Source organism: Falco cherrug, chromosome 6, assembly GCF_023634085.1.
Source record: "Falco cherrug isolate bFalChe1 chromosome 6, bFalChe1.pri, whole genome shotgun sequence".
Taxonomy (NCBI): domain Eukaryota; kingdom Metazoa; phylum Chordata; class Aves; order Falconiformes; family Falconidae; genus Falco; species Falco cherrug.
This window is the reverse complement of record NC_073702.1, coordinates 65208527-65228842: the sequence shown is the minus strand read 5'-3', so window position 1 is coordinate 65228842 and position 20316 is coordinate 65208527.

Below are 20316 nucleotides of genomic sequence, written 5' to 3'. Positions count from 1 at the left end.
ATTTTGACACGACTTGTAACCCACAGATGAGGAGCAGTATTACAGGGAGCGCAGGAACTGCAAGTCAAGCAAGAAACACAGATGATCTAACTACTGCCACCAGCACTCAAATCAAGCATGCAGGTAGAGTCCACCCCTGAGTGGTCTCAGGTGTCTGCTTTTATCACACTAGTGGAAAAAAACCTCACTGAAATCAATCACAACATAGCTGGAATGTAACCTTCTCTCACCTTCTGTTCTGAAGTTACCAATTTCTCTTCCAGAGAAAACCTGCTGGACCATTGCAAATGTATTTATCAATGAAAGCACAATGGAAGCTTCTAGAGAGTAAACCCAAAATGGGTCTTACTCGCACAAGTGTCTGTCAGCCATTGAATTGCCAGTGTTCAAAAAAAGCTTGCAGAACACTTGTCTTTATAAAAAGTAGGGAAGTAACGCAGATACTGCTTTTGTCTGCTGGAAAACAAAATAAGGCATTTTATGAGTTTTACTTTGGTGGTTTGGGGTTTTTGCAATTAGATTGCAATAGCTTATGCATCATTATACATTTAACAGACTTAAAAACATGGTCAGTAGTGTAGCAAGTAGGTTGATGAAGCACATCAGCATGTGCACCCAGCTATGCACAAACTTCTGGGATTGTCCTGAACTACAAGGATGGAACCCTGCAATTGCCTGTTTTCTCATGACAGCATGAGTCCAAGCATTTTCTCATCAGCCTTAAAGAACCAGAGCCATAGCAAAGTTGATGGGAGAGGGATTTGTCAGCAGCTTCTACAAGACAAATATGCTCAATAATCTTCTTTTCCATCCTTGCTGCTACCCAAACAGCAGGCCGGGCAGGCACAAAGCAGCTGTAGGAGCCCAGAGTCATTCGCTATGGCTTTGGCTATCTATGTTTTTTCTTCTACTGTTTCCTGGATGGGACTCTGGAATAATCACAAGAGATTCCTCTAGAGAACTCGCTCAGGATTTCTATTCAGTGCAATAAAGGCCCAGACAGGATTCTGGAAGCCTAGCAAGCATCTCCTAGCTGTACTGTGGACAACTAACCATGGTACTTCAGTGTGGACTACTTCAGTTTCATGTTCTCAAGAGCTCTTCCTCCACAGTATCCTTCTGTCTGGAGTTATTCCAGCCATACAGATGATGAATGTGTATGAACAGAGTACTTCATGGAAACTTACTTTACTAGTCCAATACGAATAATCACCCTCTTGAATGATGTAAAAATAATTAAGAAATTCAGAAAAGCAAGTTGAATGGGCAGGTAAACGAGAGCTTTACAGGCCATTACTCCATCTAAACTCTTTGGGGTAACAGAAGCCCGTCTATAAGACGGCAATGAGAATTTATCTGAATATTGTTTCAGTCTTGGACTACACCTATAGGGTGTACATGTATACTTTGTCTTCTAGGGAAAGCAGAAGCTAAACTCTATGACATCTTTACAAGAAAGTTCTTCAGGGATGCCTTATAAAAGTCAAAGAAATCTTAATAGACATCTTAAAAATACCTCTTAGTGAAATTTTCATCTAAAGAGAAATTTCAAAGAGAGCGCTCTAATTAAACATAACACAGTACACAATTTTGTTTCAATTATTATTCATTTAGTATGTTTCCTGCCTTCCTGTAAGGTCAGTGATCATGTATTAGCCAGGACAGAGCATCAGAAAGCAAGCCAGGGGACACAGGGCTCAGTGGCAAAGTCTGGGCAATATTCTCTCAAGCTCTGTGTGCTCCAAAGTATTCAGCACAACTTCCTCACCGTTAATGTGACCAGGAGAGTGACAGCGCAGTCTTGTGAACTCCCCACAGCCCTCCTAAAACAGCAGCATGAATGGTTGCAACAGCAGTGTTAGCAGGGTTCCAAACCTGTTCTCTGCTCCTCTGTATTTAATTGGGGAACAGAGAGGGCATCTTCAGAATATGCATCATTCAGTATAGACTGCATTTTGACTTGGTTATGTTTTGCTGTTTTGTACAGACGAAACATACAGGATGACAGAAATAGAAGATATTGGTAAGAAAATGCTTTAAAGAGGGGGAAGGGAGCTCACAGTTCAGTTTTGTAATCATTAGAAATAAAATTAAGTTACTAGAATTTATGCTGCACTAGAACCTGAATAAAGAAAAAATACAATTTCTAAGTGGCTTATACACTAGCAAAGGCAGAGATAATATAAGCCAGAAGCTGAAAGCTAAAGCCAGATTCATTGAAATGAGAAACAAGGTCCATGTCCATAGCAGAAAGTGTAAATTATCATTGGAATCATCAACCAAAGGAACTGATCGATTCTTAACCCCTGAAAGTTTTCTCAATATCATCAAATTAGACGTTTTCCTCTTTTATAGATAGATAGATATTCTCTTGTATGGCGCTATTCTCATATATATATATTTATCAAATGAGGTAGATATTAAAGCAACCTGAAAGTCTATATCCTGCACTATGCAAGTCATCAGGCATGCAAGTACTGCCTTCTAGCTTATAAATGTATTCAGAGAGAAAATTGATGAGCTGAAATTTCTGTTGCAGTTGATGAGTTAAACCACGTGGGCAATTACTGAATTCCTTTCGCTGCTGGCGTGCCAATGTACGGAGCTCTCCCTGAAAAATGGACTTTCTTGGGACCTCACAGACAAGCATTGTGGCTTCTTAACAGTGCAGAAAAAACAGCAGCATATCATGTTAGCTTAAGCTATTTAGCATGAATAACCAAGGACACAGTCAAGAGAGATCTGACAGATTTAGACGAAGTGACTGAAGATGATACCAATACCAGCTGTCTGCTCCGTGGCCCTCTGCTTGATGCCTCAGCAAATATATGGTCTGTGAAACAGGCTGGCTGAGGTACAGATTTCACATTATTTGGCCCTGTCTGTGTTGGCAGAAATGTGGATTAGGCCTGAGTGCCAGTAGTATCTTAAACCACTGCATTTTGGACTCCCAAATCCTGTCTGTTGGTGGTCTCAGCAATAAGAAAGTGGCAGCACAGATTTCAGAGCAGGAAGGATACCAAGAACAAGCGCCTCAGGGATCTGGAATACATACTGCGTGTACTGTACACTGCAAAATAGCACCCTGGCTAATAAAGCAGGCAAGCAGAAAGTACATTTCATACGTCACTAGGAGCTACTTATTTCTTAATCTAAGATGAATTTAACATAGGGTAAAGAGCAATGAAATGTAACTGAATTTTTTGAGGAAAAATACTTCCTTCTTGTAAGAAATTTACTAAAAATGAGAGGCATGTTTTGTGTATGGCAAAAATCAGATGGAGGCTATACACAGATATGCAGCCAGGTAGCGTCAGATACTCTCATCAAAAAGTCCCATTTCAAGGCAAAAATTTTAAGCAACTTTGCCAACAGACTCAAAAACTGTTGCTACACACAATTATAGAATCGTTCCAATTCTGCATACCGGTTAGGGATACAAAACGCCACAGGTGAGTTTGCATTCACTGGACTGATTGCATGTAGACTATGAAGAGCCAAAGAAAAAATGAGGCTTGTTTAGCTGAATCTCCAAAGACACAGGCAAGCATCCCTCACTCAGAAAGTCCAATGTCAGGCTGATGTTTGCTACAGAGAAAATTTAAATTTTTAAAGATTACTGCAAAGCTGAGCCAAGTGAAATCTACAAATGGCTAGAAGGTTAATCCAGACTCTAATTCTACAACCTTGCCTAAGCTAACCCCATAGAAAACCTCGTACCAAGTCCTGTTGCCATGTCCATCATCTCTTAAGAGGTATGGAGCAGCCGCTCTCGTCAAACAATACTCCAGATGGGTTTTTCCACGCAGGAGTAGGTGAAGATAATGCCAAAGCCGAGCAGAACAGATGGCAAACACTACAGCAAGGACGTTCCAGGAGAAGTCCTACCAAGAATGGTCTTGTCTCTCCTTGCAGGCACACCACAACTCCTAGACAATAGAGCCAAGAAAGATTACACATTTTGGCAAAATTTGCTGACAGTTTTCAGTATTATGAACTTAACTGTAATCCTTCAGTTTCCTGTACAGGGTAATTCATGTCTGTGTAGAGAGTTCCACAGCAGATTGCATTTCACGCTCTATAGCACACACCCTGCACTGAAAAACCTACCCATTTCCAGTGTAGACCTTCGCTTAAGTGAGCTATCAGCAACCACCACTAGTTTAACATGGTGCCAGCTGAAGCTGTCCCTCCTCTTCTCTTCTGAAATTGGTACGTGAGCTTCTTCAAGATTTATAGAGTCCCGTTGTTTTTTGGACAAATGTTGCATGAACTTTGATGACACACTAGTAAAGCCAAAATCCTTACAGCATTTCTGATGCTTTGTTTTCCCTTTGATACAGTTGGCTCTTAAATCTTGCAGCGGAAATGACCTGGATTACACTTATTTCTTTTTGCAGTTGCTTTTCTCCCAGTTGACCCAGTTTGTCTTTTACTGGGTGTGCTGATGCCTGCTATATGCTAAAACACCACAGCGAGGCAGATAGCTCAGTGAGTTCTTGCCAAGCCTTTGGGATTAACAGTTTATTTAGTATTCCTCCTACACCCTGTCACGCTGGCCTATGTGAGATTTCAAGCAGAAAGCAGTGATTACTCAGAATGCTGCTCCTGTTACTTTCGAATTTGCTTGGCTGACTCGAGAGGGACTGAACTAAGTCTGCACATGCTCAAGGACTTCCAGTCCTCCCGAGACAATTATCTTAAGGTACTAAATACTGTCTCTGTCCAGAAAAAATCATACAGGATACACATCTGAGTTTTCCAAAGGACAGCACTAAAACATGCAAGACTTAACAGAAGCACTTGATTGCAAAACCAAACCAAACCACTTGGAATTTTGACAGCTGTAGTATCAGTAACGCAGGAACCTAAAGGAGTAATTTTGTGCCCTTAGTGTACATCTCGTGCTTCTCTGAGATTCCCCAACATACAAACACAAATCATCCCAAGACAGTTACTCCTGACATAAACTTGGGTAAAAAGAAAAATCAGGTCTACCATCCTCCATTGCTGCTTCAGTTCAGATGGAGAACACGGCAGAGAGTTGTGAAATGAAAGAAATAAAATAATGAGGCTCTGGATTTTCTTGCATTTATGTGAGAAACAGCAAACTATGATTTATTTGAAGCACACACGAAAAAGAGAGAGGGGACAAAAAGACCCAATTTGTGGCTTTGGATATGCTACCAAAGTGCTTGTTCCGACAAACTGTGTCCCTCTCCTGGCAAAGAAAAATCAGTTGAAGTATCTCTTTCATTAGACTTTGCCAATTTAGTGATGTTGAAGCATTTTGTGGAAAGACTGTGACTTTGACAGAGTTCCAGCAGAACCCACACATGTCCTAAACAGTCCCTCAGCACTATTCCCTGGTGGCCTGACAAGGAGTCATGCACCCAGCAACACAAGTTGCTGCATTTTCAATTCCTCAGGAGCCCAGTCCTATGATTTCCATGGTCTGAAACTTGCTGCTTTCCCCAGAGCCAACGTTGCAGTCCCTTTCATGAAAAATCTGCTATATTCGAGTTTTGTGGCTAGGTGGAACAAACCCAAAACATTAAAATGCCCTGTGCCAGTGTCAGAGGAGGCCCCTAATGCAACCTCCTTCCTCCTAAACTCAGCAGTTGCTCCACCATCTGCCAGGCACTTGCAATCTAGTGTGAGCAACAGGTATTGCTTGGGCAGGGATGCAGGCTATGATTGCTGTGGCACATTGCAAATGCCCAAAACAGTAGATTGAAGAAAGGGAAACAGCAGTGATGGATGGACAGAGAGGCTCACCCTGAACCGTATATTTATGAAACCCAGAGGTGTTTCTCTTTGCATTTTGCAAACAGGGGGGAGAAGTCAGTGCTTAAAGAGAAGTCTTAATGTCTTCAGTAAGAAAAAGCATAGAACACCTAAAGATAGGGTTACTCTTAGTCCCTCTTCCTTCTGATTGCCTTTTAACTGGCAATCAGAAGGAAAGTCAAGATTTAGTACCTCCTGGTGGTGTCTATCCTAGAAGTCCACATGCCCCATCTGCTGGGTGCTGGTGTTCCTAGGAATTCCCCTGAAAAGTATTCAACACAACAGGTCTAAGTAGCTTGGGAAGAAGAGACGCATGTCCTGTGCACATTTACTGACAAGTGACACAAATGTTTGCACAGACTGTTCCTATCCTGCTGTCTCGGTAGAGACTGCATCCACGCTAAAACCTGGATGCTGGCAGCTGCAGCAACACAAAGCTCAGCCCAGGCTTCAAAACCCATGCAGCAAGTAGGGGAAATGGCCATGTAGGGAATAAAGCTGTGTGCCTGCATCGCACCGTAATCTCCAGGGTGGCTGCCACCTCGACACGCTCTGCATGGAAACAAAAGGCAAGGTTTTATTAGAAGGCCAAGTCACACAAGTACCTTGGGGAAACAGGGCAAGAACTTCTGTTATTGAAGGAGATCCCCCACCACTGCCATGAAGTCCTTGGCTGTTCTCCTCTCAGTTTCCCAGCTTCGTTCTGATACCACTTCGCTCTCTTTCCTCCCATCATCTCCCTTGCTCTTCTGCTCCATCTCCCCCAGACCCCACAGGTGCTGGTGTGCACTGGCCAGAGATGGGCTAGGACTTGTCTGCAGCCCCCTGGGGAAGTTATCCCAGGTGGGTGTGGGTGGTCCGTTGCCTCTCAGCTCAACAAAAGCATGCCTGTGCCACGGGTCCCCCTCAGCACCACTGCCTACATGCCATTGCCTCTCACTGCCTTCAACGGATGGGACTTGGTAGCTATGGGTGCCCTTGGGCAAAGAGATCTCATCCCCAGCACTGTTCCTTCCATCGCCTACCCATGCCTTTACCTACTGAGGGCTGCGCGTGGACTGTGGGATCCCACATCTCCTCTGGGGCATTTCTGGAGACTGCAAGCCAAGGCTGTGCTTTACCCCACTCTTTAGACAAGGACAGCAGCAGCAAAGCTGTGGGCTGTGGAGCATCCTCCCTGTCACCTGGAGATGAACCCCCCCCCTCCTCCCTGTCTTCCAGGTCACTTCAGTTTGTCATGTCTTTGCCTGATCTCAGCAACCCATGAACAGGTGTGAATCAGAGCAGCAAACAGCATCTTCCTATCTTCACACACCCCTGCTCTGGGTTCACCGGTCATGTTGCTGCAAAGGGCGCAGTGGGATCTTTTCTGCACTTAACACCTGGCTGTGCCAGCCTGGAAGCTGCCCAGCCTGGAAGCTGCCCTGCCAGAGCCCTTCGTGACCCAGAGACCCGAGCCCAGCTTCTGTGGGGAAGGACTGGCCGCTGCCTGGGGTAACACGTCTCATGGCCACAACCTTCGTTTCCCATTTCCAGGCAACAAAGCCACAACTGCTCCAGCCCACTGAAGTGTCACCCAATATGTCATGCACACTCTGGGAAAACAGTGCCAGAAGCATCACCCTTTCCCAAGCACAAGACCAAAGGACAGGTGCAACCACAGCAAGGGTGAGTCACAAATACCCCACCAAGCTTCAGCTGCTCTAATGCAGCCGAGGAGGCTTCAGGAGGGGGGACCTGCAGGGTGAGGCAATGCAAAGCGGCCCTGGGAGCAAGCCACCTTCCCCTCCCGTGGAGCAGGGCTCTCTGCAGCATCTGACACGGGTACCTGGCTGGCAAAAGCACAGCCAATTCCTCTATCCCATTACCTCCCAAAATTTTCTGCCGTTATCCTTTCAGCCGCCAGTAGATGGTGATACTTTATCTCCGTCCAAGATGCATGTGTACACTGGAGAGCCAGGGACACAGCATGACTGCCCGTTTGAGAATAGAAAATAATAAAATACATATAAATCCAAAAGTCAGTCTCCCAACAACCTCCAGACAACTGTGAAGACACCGATTTTGGAGGTCTAGCTAATCCCAACCTCACTGAAGGATCCTGGCTAGATTTCCTGAGCTGCAAAACCTGCAACTTCAACTATATCACTTGCTTCCCGGTGTGATCCTTTGTGTATGTTTGAATGAGCACATGAGAAAAGGCCTGAAGGCACAGCTCTTCAAGGAAGCTGCACAGTCTGGGCACTAGAGAGATGAAGAAAAATTATTTATTGTGAGAATGCAAATAGCATCCTCACCATCTCTAACAAAGCAAAATCCCGCAGGTGTGTTTTGGTTGTCACATTTTCTTGAATATTTCCCTTTATTATACAGACTTCTCTCCCTGCAGTGAGCAAAAAACATTGTAAATCACTGATCTACACAGTCCTCCGTGGAAAATGTACTCTCACACTTCCAGCTCTTAAAGATTGCCTTCAGAGCTGTGCTTGTGCAAGAACTGACCTGATCATAAGAAATAAGAGCAGAGCTGGCTACATCCTGCCTGAAATTGCAATGCCAACATTTTTGTCATTCCTGATTTATTGATATATCATTTACTTTGGGACAAGACTGGTGTGGTCATGAGTAATGTGGCCCTAAGCACAGGCAAAGGATAAGAAAGCCCTGCCTAACGCTAAGCCACGTGGCCGGCCACCTTGCAGGCATGCTAGGAGTGACTGAAAAAATATGGACCACAGCAGATCTTTCCCCTGTCATTGCTCCAATTACAGGCCTGATCTTCCTCTTCCAGATGCTCTGTAGGTTACATGTGTGATCATTTTGTCTGTCCTAAAACCACTGCTAATGCACTCTCACCTATTCAGCTCGAACGCATTTTTTGGCAGGTGCATTTCTTAGACGCTCCCATCTCCCTTGCCTGGATAAATTACTTTACAGACTCACCAGCTCATCCTTGTTTTGCCTGGATCCACTCCATAGGTGCTCCAGGTTGTAACCTCAGCGCCACCAGCCTGTACAGGCATTTTCAAGGCTTGGGATTTGTCCATCTCATGGCCTAGAAAGGGCATCAGCAGACACCAAACCTCTAGACACCTTGTGGTAGGGAGGGCAGGGCACAACGAAACACAGGAGGCTGGGCTCAATTCGGTAGTTTGCACAGGGCATTAAGAGACTGCCAGTAAGAGCCCTTAACTCTATTGTGAAAACAGGGATCTAAAATCAGTTCTCCCTGTTACACAAACAGTACACGTAGCCCACTGAAATGGGCGTCTGAGAAGAAAGCGGCCTCGGTTAAATCTCCCCAGCCAGAGGACGCAGCTATCAGTGGGGTTCCAGCCTTACCTACCGCACAGTTAGCAGCAGTTAGCAGTATGGTTTTTCCCTCAGAGTACAACTTCCAGATAACTAATTTGGGCTCAAAATACCTCCCTCTCTTTAGGGTTGGCTTGAAGAAGACAGGAACACAAATTAGAGAGGAACCGTTTGGATTTAGCAAGAGGCTGTAAACATTTCACTCAATGAAGAGAATAAGCATCAGATGATAATTTTAGAATCACATAAAAGAGGCAAAAGCCACCCAGGCAGACCTCAGAGAAAGACCTCCAAAATACACATCATGAAATAGGAGATAAAACAATGAAGTGCAACCAGTCCCCAGAAACTCCCGCCCAGAGCGGTACGGCTGAGATCATGCTGGGCAGGCCAGGGAGGGAAAGAAAAGAGCAGTCGGGCTCTGAGCACACCCTGGTGAGGGAGCAGTGCCAGCCAGCAGCCCCAGCCTGCGTGTTTCTCACCTTCTGTGAAATGAAGTCCCGCTTCGAGCCTCTCCTGCATGTGTGGGGAATAGCTGACTGCGGCAGCTGGCAAATGGCTCTGGTGAGAACAGTAAAAGCCATCGTTAAAATGGAAAAAAAAAAAAAAGAGTGAGAGCAACAGATACATTTGACAGAAAAATCACATCAGAAGCAGGTTATGGGGAAATGCCTGTGGTGAAATTGCAGCTTCAGGCTAAAGAGGCACCTGCTGTGCCCAGTGTTAATTAATTGCCACGGCGTCAGATGCTGCCAGAAACGCCTTACTGTGGCTATGCAACGTACCGTAATGTTACAAGATGTGCCTTGCCTGTGAAAAACTTCCACTCGGTGCATCCCCCCAAGCAGCTTGTGGGGGAATAAAACCCCTCAAGCCGTCTGGCAGGATAAACACTCCCAGTCAGCCTGGATCCCGCAGTCCCAGGATGGGATTGGCACAGGTGGAGGCCTGTGCCAGGGAGACTCCAAACCTTCACCATCTTAAGTCAGCGGTCTTGACCCCGGCACAGGAGGAGCTGCTCATGGGAGATGTTCCCCATGCAAACTGCTCCACATGGTTTTGGTAATTTCTGCACCCCTTCTTCAAAAGATCTATCATGCGATGCTGTGATGGATGGCAGGACTGGGCCAGTCGGGAGCTGCAGCAGCGTCTCCTCTCAGCTCTGTGCAAAGCTGTAGAAGAGAAACATGAGGCCCCAGACCAGCAGCATCCACTTCCTTACAGGCACACAGGGGTTCCCCCTGCTAGCCAAAAGCTCCTGCCTTCCCTTCATGCTGCCTCCCAGCCTGCCTTCAGCAGGCTCAGCCCACCCTTCTGCTGGGTGAAGCCTCAGACCTGTCCCCTGGTTCAGGCTCCATCCCCTCTGCCTTCCCCCTGCCCCACCGAGTCATCACCACCTGTGAACCGCAGGGACCCCGTGGCCCCCTGCCTTCATCCTTGCTCATCCTGCTCCCCGTCCCACAAGCCCCATGCCCCTGATGTCTCTGCTCAGAGGGGACCAGCTGTTCACAAGGGGTGGAAAGCCTGGGCCAGCACTGCTGAAGGATTCTTGGTCCCAGTACGACATCAGGAGCGGCATCAGGCCTGTAATACCTTCATCCTCCCTTCTCTCAGCACCAAAGTTTTTTCATGACTTCCATACTGCTCAGCTCTCTTACCAGCCACACTCCTTATCCCTTAATTTTAGCTATAAGCCTCCTAATCCCATTTGTAGAATACTCTCAGGGAGGTACCTGTCATGACAGCAGCTCCCACCCTGAGCCCTTCCCGCACACCAGGGATGCAAACAGCCCTGACTCCAAGGCATTTCAGCATCAGATTTATTATTAATTATTGGCGCCATTATTACACAGCACCTATGAGCCCTGGCCGTCTAGCAAAGCCCCGCACAGAATATTAAAATGCTCATTTCCCTCCAAGATGAGAACTTACTGGTGTCTCTCTGCTCATTTGTTTGCAAATGCCGTTTTCCTGTCGAGGCTGTATTCCCAGCAGGCACGGCAAGGAAACGCTTGCATAAACAGCCCCTGTTTAAGAAACCGTGCATCTCACATATTCGTGCATTATAGCCCTAATCAGGATTACTGTGACGCTATAAGAAAACCATTTCATTTTGTCCAATGCATTCTCAAGATCTTACTGTGCCTTTGAATGCCTCGATGCAGCAACATATTTAGGATATATGGTGGAGGACGTAATTTTCTTTTGCAAAGCGTGGCTTAGCTGGCTGTAATAAGTTATACTAAGGCGTAGCTCATTTTTGTGCCCCTGTGTAAGTCTCCAAATGGCGCACTGGTGTGTGACTGCTGCAGCTGTCTCGGGTTTTGCCCTGGTATCAGATTCTCGCTTGGAGAGAGGGCAGCAGCACAGGTCTTGGCAGTGACGGCTGTCCTGGGCTGGGAGCCAGCACCCGCCAGAGTTGACGGAAGCCCTTGCACTGCTGCTGAAGGACTCAGGGGCTGATACCTTCTCCATTGGCAGAGAACAGAAAACCCTCTATTTTTAATGACAGAGATTGATAGGGATGCTAATGGTAGTTGGGTGGAGAGGTGGCTCAGGGAAGGCGGAGTACAAGAGGTGGCTCAGGGAAAGCAGAGTAAAAGGCTGCAGCTCTGCAAGCAAAGCAAAGAAGTGCTGTTACTCCTTCCCCCCCCACACTGAGTTTCCTTGGAGAGCTGCATGTGAGGTGCCAACCCTCAGTGCATCACCTTCCCTTTTCACTGCTGACATGCTTCCTGAAAACTCCTGAATTCTCTTCTCAGCTGTGCGATTTCCAGCAGTGGATGAAGATTGTTTCAGGCTGCATTTTAAGGTAACTAAACCAGCATTCAGTTATACGGCATAGAGAGCAAAAGAATTTGGCATCAACAAATGCAAATACGGCAGTTCAGTTTAAAACATACAAGCAAATGAAACCAGGATCTCTCCCCACAGGTATTTTTTGTAAGAGCCTGCCGTTATTATCACTCTGCCATTGAGCAAGACTGGCAGCATTATCTCAAGTTGTGCAATACCCCTAATGTTTAGAACTATTTCAGCAGCTCTGAATTGTGAGGGTTACAGAAACAGAGCCAGAAAGTAGCTTGGAGAGAAAGATGGACAGTTTTTACAGCTTTACAGCAAACGTCACACATATACACAGCATGTCTCATTAAATAGGGTCTTCTTTCTTTTTACAGTCATGGTACCCATCCCACTTACAAATACCTGCCTTACATTAAGGCCACACGTATCTGCCTCCAGGAGCTGTTATGAAATGATTGTGGTGGGGTTTGCTGCTGCCAGATGGGAACTCTACTTGACTAATAATAACCCCCTCCCCAGGTTAGGGATGCAATTGTGTTTGCAAGTGTTTAAAAGTTTATTACCAAAGAGGCATAGCTAGCACACCTGAGCAAAATAAGAGAGAGAAACAGACTGGGACAATTTGTGGATAAAAAAATCCAAGTTAAGATGCAGCAAAAAGCATCGAAGGTACTGCCTCCTGTTAACTCTCAGGGCTAAAGAATTCACTGTTGCAGCAGCCCAAGTTGATACTCAGCGGTGTCCGTCACCCAGTACCAGAACTACTCCTGGCTTCATTTCTGAGCTGCCCACACAAAGCTTTAATTCAGAGATGGTTCAAAATGTTCAGAAGGGCCAGAGCAGACACACTGCCTGGTTTTGCATGGGCACATGTGTTGGAATGCCACAAACCTCCAGAAAAAAACTCGCCAAAACTTCTGTCTCACACAACTGCCACTGCTCACAACCAGGGTCTGGCACTACTCCAGACTGCCCAGCCACAAAACTCAACCTAGTCCAGTCCTAGTGGGGAGAAAGGAAAGGAACAGACAATAAACATCAGACCCATGGCCATGGTAGGCAGTGCTGAGCAGTTTGTTCCAGCTCAGTTTTTCATGGAAGAAATCCTGAGCAAGAAAAAACCAAGACTGAGCCAATGGCACAACCAGCAGTGCTTTCTAGGGCAGAAGCTGGTTCCTCCTGCCACCCCTGTGCTGCCTGGGGCTGCTCCCTGTCCTCACTGCCAGTGGGGTGCTCTGAGGAGCCTCTGCAGCAGAGGAGATGAGTGTGGCAGCTGAGGAGGGAAGCCCCAGCCACCAGCGGGGAGCATGGAGCATCCCAGCTCTGCCCCACCAGCCTTGTGGCACATGGACAAATCTGCTGCGCTTGCTGATGGTGCTAATGGTGCTTGACCCGGCAGGCTGGGCTCTTGGGGTGCCTTTGCTCTGCACATTAACTTAGTCCCCAGTGTTATCTGACAACTCAGACATGAAGAAGCCAAAATACGTGCCCAGTAATCTGGAAAACAGGTTCCCTGTGCAAGCAGCAAGACTCAGGCAAAGCACTGCTTATCTCCATGGTAGAGATAGGGGGAGGGAGGCACTTGTTGTAAATCACAGTGGTGGTCTTCCTGTACCAGGAACACGTACAGATCCTCGCTGCCTGCTTGCCTGGGCCCCAGACCACAAGAGCACTTTGGTATGTAAACAGATTCAGGCTCTGCTGCCCAGAGGTGCAAAACTCCCAGCTGGCCAGTCTGAACTCACTGACATCTGCCCCGTTGCATTGCTGAAGTGCCCGGCTGCCTGCCGCCCCTCGCCCGGACAGACCCTGCTGCTCTGCCTGCCCCACAGGTGGCTCGGCAGCTCCTTCCCAGCCTGTGGGAGATCAGCCTCGGCTCTGGAGTTGGTCACAGCGTGGGCAGATGAGGGGCTCATCCCAGGGGCTGCTTCCCTTTGGGGCCTTGCCTCACGAGCCCCGCAGCCAACGCTTTGCTGTGGAATTGTCCTCCTCATCCAGCCCCGGAGGAGGACACTGACAACGCCTGCTCCACCAAGAAAACACCATAGCTCTGGATCCAGCATCAGCTTCCTAAAGAGCAACTCCTCTGTTGGCAGGGCTGCAAACCCTGGCTCTCTGCCAGTGCTCCCAGGCTCATTGGGAGCTATGGGCTGGTACCAGTGGGGTGGCACTGGCTCTGTGGCCATTTTAGCTCAAGGGAGCAGCCCCAGCTCTGCAGGCTGCTGGGCTGGGCAGCAGGGCTTCACGGCTCTTCACCCTCCTCCAGCTCGCACATACTCTCGCCAGTTGCCAAAGGGCGGCGTACGTAGCTTGTACGTTACTCATGCTCTGGCACCTGGATGCACAGGGCCTGGGTGCTCGCAGCCCAGGTGTTTCTCACCGCGGCTCACCCCTTGCAGATGCGTGCGTGGCAGCTCAGAGGAGTTAAAACATCTCGCCCAGGCTTCGGTTAACCAGCACAGCCAGCGGGGTTTCACCCCCCCATCGGCACTGCTAGGGGCTGCCTTGCCCACACATCCCCATCACGCAGGCTGGTGCGCTCCCAGTGCAGCTGTAGTGCTGCTCGCCTCTCCAACCGTGACGGGAGCTATGGCACAGCCCTCAAGAGGCCAGCTCCGTCCGTGCGGGGTGCGTGCTACCCCACGCTTCTCATGTCCTACACATGTTCCCCCGTGGCCCACGCTGGCCACGAGCCAGGACAACCACCACCCCTGCAGCGGGGCCTGCTGGGCACTCCTCCAAGCAGAGCTGGGGGTCGGGACGGTGGCAGCTCTACTGTCCTGACGCCTGAGCTTGCTGCAGCCTAGCCCAGCCCTGGGCAGCCCTACGCCTTGTCTCCACGGGATAGTCCCACACCTTCAGGCTAGCAGTGCCCCGGAGGGGTTTCAGGCTCTTTGCTGCCAGGCTCAGGTGGCTTCTGGAGCTTTCAACAACCCTCCCGAGAGGGAGGGTTGCACTTCATGACAAGCAGCTTCACAGAGCAGCTTCTGGTGAATGCTGTCATATTGCTGCTGTGGGCCACACCACGAACGTGTCTCTTGGCGCGGGTGTGCTCCCAGCTGCCTCGGAGTTGCGCTCCCCTAAGCACAGTGATGTGAGATGATAATCCTGCCTTCTGACTCCAAATCCTCCTCCCAGGATGCTGCTGCCCAACACAGCCCTGCTCACATACAGCTAGATTTAGATAGACTCTTTATATTAAACAGATCAGAACTGACTTAACCCTTTACACTTCATAATACAACAGGCGAGAATACTGTAGTCTACGTGTCTCTGGACAGTGGGTGGGAACCACAGTCCTGTGATGACCCCACCACCACTGAGGTCCAACAGCAGTGACTGCTGCAGGCTCACACTGCCCAGCTACACAGCAAGCAGAATAAGCACGGTGGTGTTCCAAAAGCCCAGTGGAGGAGTCACAGAGTGGTTCCTGACGCCTCACTGGAGAACCTCATGTAAAAAATGTAGAGTCGGGAGACACTGCTGCAAGATGGCACTTGCTCATGGTTCTATGATAGAATCATAGAATCATTTAGGTTGGAAAAGACCTTTAAGATCATTGGGTCCAACTGTAAACCTAACACTGCCAAGTCCACCAAGCTGAGACAAAGCCAGCCTAGCCCGTTCCCACCAGGCTCTCTGGTTCTCTCACACGCACATACGCACAGGCACATGCACACGTGGCTGTTGAAGCATGTTCTGGTGACAGAGAAATGTAGGGTGATTCAAAAGAAAATAATGGAACCGCTCCCACCTACCCGTGTGAATGTGAATCATGTGGGCTCAAACCCCAGCCAGATGCAAATCAACAGATCATAAATGAAATATTAAAGAGCAGCCCCTGAGGCTGGCAGCCTCCTCCACCTCTCTCCCCCTCCCAGGACATCAGTCCCTCCAATGGGCTCTGGCAGGGTTTGTTCACACCCTCCCTAAATGATCTTGTGCTCATTGCCTGCCAGCATCTGCACAGGGAAGCGAAAATGTTCATTTTCAAGGGCTTTCCCAGAAAAGTCCAGCTCTTGTCCTCTACTTCCAGAGTAGGAAAGTCACTTGAGTCAGCGTAGGTCTTTTGCTGGTAGTCTTTCCCCAAAGCAGCTGCCACCTGGGACTCTGGGGCAGGCAGGCAGGGCTGCAGAGGGAGGAGGCCAGGATGATGATGCCAGTGGGGTGCCAAGGGTCCCTCTCTGCAGAGCACGAGGGGCAGCCAGGCCTCTCCTTGCCATTTGAGGCAGCAGGTCAACCTGCAGCCCTGCAATGCCATACCGGAGACCCTTCTTGCTTCAGCCCCTCTGCCGCCTCCCCTCCCGCCCCCAGCAGGATGAAGCTGCCGGCCCAGCGGATGATTTACGGAGGCAGCAGCTTCCTGCTGGCAGGGGGCTCGCACGGACCATGCCTCGCCTTATCTGGAGGGGTCAGCAGGAGCCCCACATGAGCACAGCATTTGCAGACTCTCTTTTGCTTGTCACGGCCAAGGAATCCGAGTTTCTTTCAGCCATTTGTATTTGACTTGCAGGTCAGCGAGATACATTTCCTCAGCAAGACTCACGTCCTCCAAGCAGAAGATCCAGCTTCATGTCAGAGATGTCTGCCATACTGATGAACTGGCTGGCTCGCTCCCATGTAGGATTTTTCTTTTTTTTCTAGATTCCTCAGTACCCTCCCATGAGATACACAATGCTTCCATCCACAATGGTATAATACGTAAGAAAATTTGAAGACAATAATCCCAAGAGGGCTCAGGCCGCGCTCCCAAATATGTGCTGTAACATTAGATGTCCTGATGGACAGACACCAGAGCTGCCAGACAGCTCCCAGGACAGCCAGCTCCCAGGCAGCACTGGCAGCAGAATGTCCTCCCTGGCAGTAAAAGCAAAGTGAAACAAACCACCCGGGGGCTCTCTGAATACCCTCCTTTTTTTTGAATGCATCTACCATTAGCCATAAAATGGCATCCTTAGGTACAGGCTGCCAGGCATCTGGGGAAGAGCGTGTGTGTGAGAGCCTTGGTACGAAGACAGGCATTTTAGCCAAAGCTTACAGCAGCCCCAGCAGGTGAGAACAGAGTGGGGAAGAAAAGATCAGAGGGAATCAGACCTCCCCCAGATCCATCCAAACCTACTGAACTGTCAGCTACTGTGTGACCCTCCTGCAGGACAGACCTTAAACCCAGCAAAATGAGGTCTGGATCTAGGGCACTCCGAAGAAACAGGACAAGCTTCAAAAAACTTGCAAAAGTCCAAACCTCAGCCACACACGGGACTTATCAGCCCCTCCAAGAAACATCAGGGCCTAAAAGGTGCTGAAAGGCGGGTACCGTGGGCCCACAACTGTGCAGCCGTGGCAACTCACTGCATCACCTTTTCAGTCAGGAGTGAGCTGGTCCTCACGTGGCACCTTCCACCTCTGCCTCTCCCGCCCGGAGGCCTTCGGGAGCAGCGCGTGGGGAGGAGAGGCAGTGTGCAACATGCCCATCGCTGCACTGGCTGGCACCTCCTTTCTGGCTCCTCTTTTTCACGCTTTCAGCTGCTTGTGCTCTAATTTGCAAGGGTGAGAATTGCGATAAGGCTCCGGACAGAGGTTGTCCAGAGAGTTTTTCTGAAGCGCCACAGTGTTTGTAAAGCACCTGAGAATGCAGACCCCACCATAAGAGCCTCTCTGTCCCAGACAGAACAGCAGCACAGCAGCAGCGCTACCCTCTCCTAGCTCACCCCAGGCACTTCTGGCACCTTCCCAAGACGCCCACTGCCTGCCACGTGTGCTGACAGCTTGTGTAAGGTGGGCCCGTTGCTCCTGGGGAACCGATAATCTGCTTTCCCATCTCCACATGTGGGCCTCGTAGCTGGAGCTGCCCCGTGATGGCGTGTTGCATTCACCTCCCACCTTGCATTCATCAGCACAGCCACGACCCAGGAGGGGACGCCTGCGCTAACCCCACTGCTTCCAGACCCTCTCAGAGGACCGACTCACTCAGCAGTTTGCCAACACCCTCAGCAGCAGCCCTCCACAACAGACCGGTGCCATGGCCCGCGCAGGGCTGCCCCGGGCACGGATCGCAGGGATGGTTCTGGCGGGAGGAGGCAGGTCTGGGTGAGGGCACCGCACTCCCCGCCAGCAGCTGTGGCGCTGGGAGCTGGTCCCGCACCCAGCTGAAGGAAGCGATCCTGTTACGTGGTGGGGACGTCTGGCCCCGAACACCCTAAGCTGCGGTACGTGCTGTAAACCCGAGACCTGCTCTATGAATGCTCAGCACTGCTATGTTTAGCATGCGTAGCTATTCTGGGTACACAGGGTATCCTGTTTTCTCACTGCATGTTTGGGAAATGAATTATTCCTTAGCTCCACATTTGGATATGTGCATGACAGGAGCAAGACACAGGAAACTTGGTTAGTCTTTTTTTTAAAAAAAATATTTAATAGGTGACATAACTATCAACGTCACCATGGTTTTATTAGCCATGCTGGCCTCAACAAACTTGGGACGTATCCTAATAATTTCAATGAGCATACTGCAAGAGTTCACCTGCCTGGCAAGATCCTGAAATCCAAAAGCAAAAGTGTGTTTTGTTTTGACATCCACACATAGCATATCCAGAGACCATCCCTGATCCCACAGAAGTAGGGATCCCCGTCGCTCTCTTGCCCCGTCCCCTCCAGTAGTATGCCATGTCGCATGCACTGGGATCTCAGTCCACACCAAGGCAAGACTGAACACTGCTATGGTGCTCTTTTGATTTCATTTTCAAGGTAGCATACAGACTACCCAGCATCACAGACCAGTAAATTGCTGGTCTCCCCACAGTCATACGCAAAGCATCGTGAGGGAGCTAGGTAGAATACAAACGCATTACCTCAGCTCTGATACACGAGAAGCTGCAGCGATAAGGCAGCCTTGGAATAGCACAACCACTGTGTATTAATAAAAGCATGACGCATTATGACTGATATACGAGTCTGGCACGTTAGGTGGGAAAGAACATGCCTGCTTCTGATCTAGCTGGCAGGTAGTTTCTTACATCCTCCAGCATACACGATCCACTGACAAGTATTTTATAAGATTTACATTAACAAGCCACAGTTGAGCATTTCTCCACAGACAATATATGTAAATGTTATCGTACGAGACTGAGTTCTTGGAGATGAAAGCATGCGGCTACTGTGCAAATGTGATACACACCACAATCTCAGATGACTCAAATACACTTAAACAGCTCTAATATTGCTCTGGATGATAACAGGAGTTACTCATTCCTGTTTCCCAGAACCGACTGTCTCAAAGTCACAGAGGACTTCCAGCTTTCATCCAGCAGCAGCATGATGTAGAAGCAACTCTTGATAATCCCCGTTGGGACATACCCACCAGGGCGTGTTAGTAGATGTCCCCATTGTTTCTTAAATGGGTAGGGATTTATTTCTATGCTTGTGGGATACTGCAAGCTACAAGAAACTTCTAAATGTTTAAACAAAAGCTCCATTATTACCAGGGGGAGTATTTTGAAACCATAAACTATGCACATTTTCATGCGTTTATGGGTGGGTAAGACCAAAGTCTATAAACTTCTTGATATGATCGAGTCAGTCTGCTTGCTGCGTGCAGGGAATTTTGTAAAGGCACCTCACTCCTGTCAACCTCACTAGGTGTACCTTCTACAGGTGTGATGCCACGCAAACATTTCTCTTTCAAACTCAAACGTTTCCCCAAGAACTGCAGTTACCACACAAAACCATGATACGATCTGCCTGCTTGAATCTCCTCTGCTACAGTGAAAGGAGGACATCAGCAAGGGAGAAGCCTGAGCTCCTCTGGTCCCTCTTTGTTAGCAAGTCAACATTCTGAGTTTTACTGCCAAAACCAAGCTCTTGGAAACCGTCCTCCTTTCTTCTGTACCACTGCATGAAGAGGTCATACAATTAAAATAGGTTGAAAACAGAAAATCATAATTTCGCAAACTATTCATTCTACACCATATTAGATAATGGCAAGACCAACAACAGATGTTTCTGAACTGTGAAGCCTAGCAATAATAATATGATCTGACTATTTACAATAATCTCATAGCACTATCTGTCAAACTGGAGGACTACAGAAGCCTTTTGCAGTAAACCTCTAAGCTTAATTTTGCAGTTCTCTGGCTCACCTTTCAGCCAAGAAAGTTTCTTTTTAAAAGCTGATTGCTTCTCAACCGATCTGTGTGACCTAAGCTTAAAGTTCAGTGTCCACTTGTGTAAATTGTCTGCAAGACTCCGAATTGACAGTGGTGCCCCTGACCAGGTCAAGCACACAGAGTTAGAGGTCATCTTCCCCGAGCAGGGCTGCGCTGCCTTGCCCACATTAGGGTAGAAAGTATTTTAAACCATGTAAATGTTCAGAAAACCACGTTTAAATGTATTTAAAAGTTGTTCATGTTCTTCAGA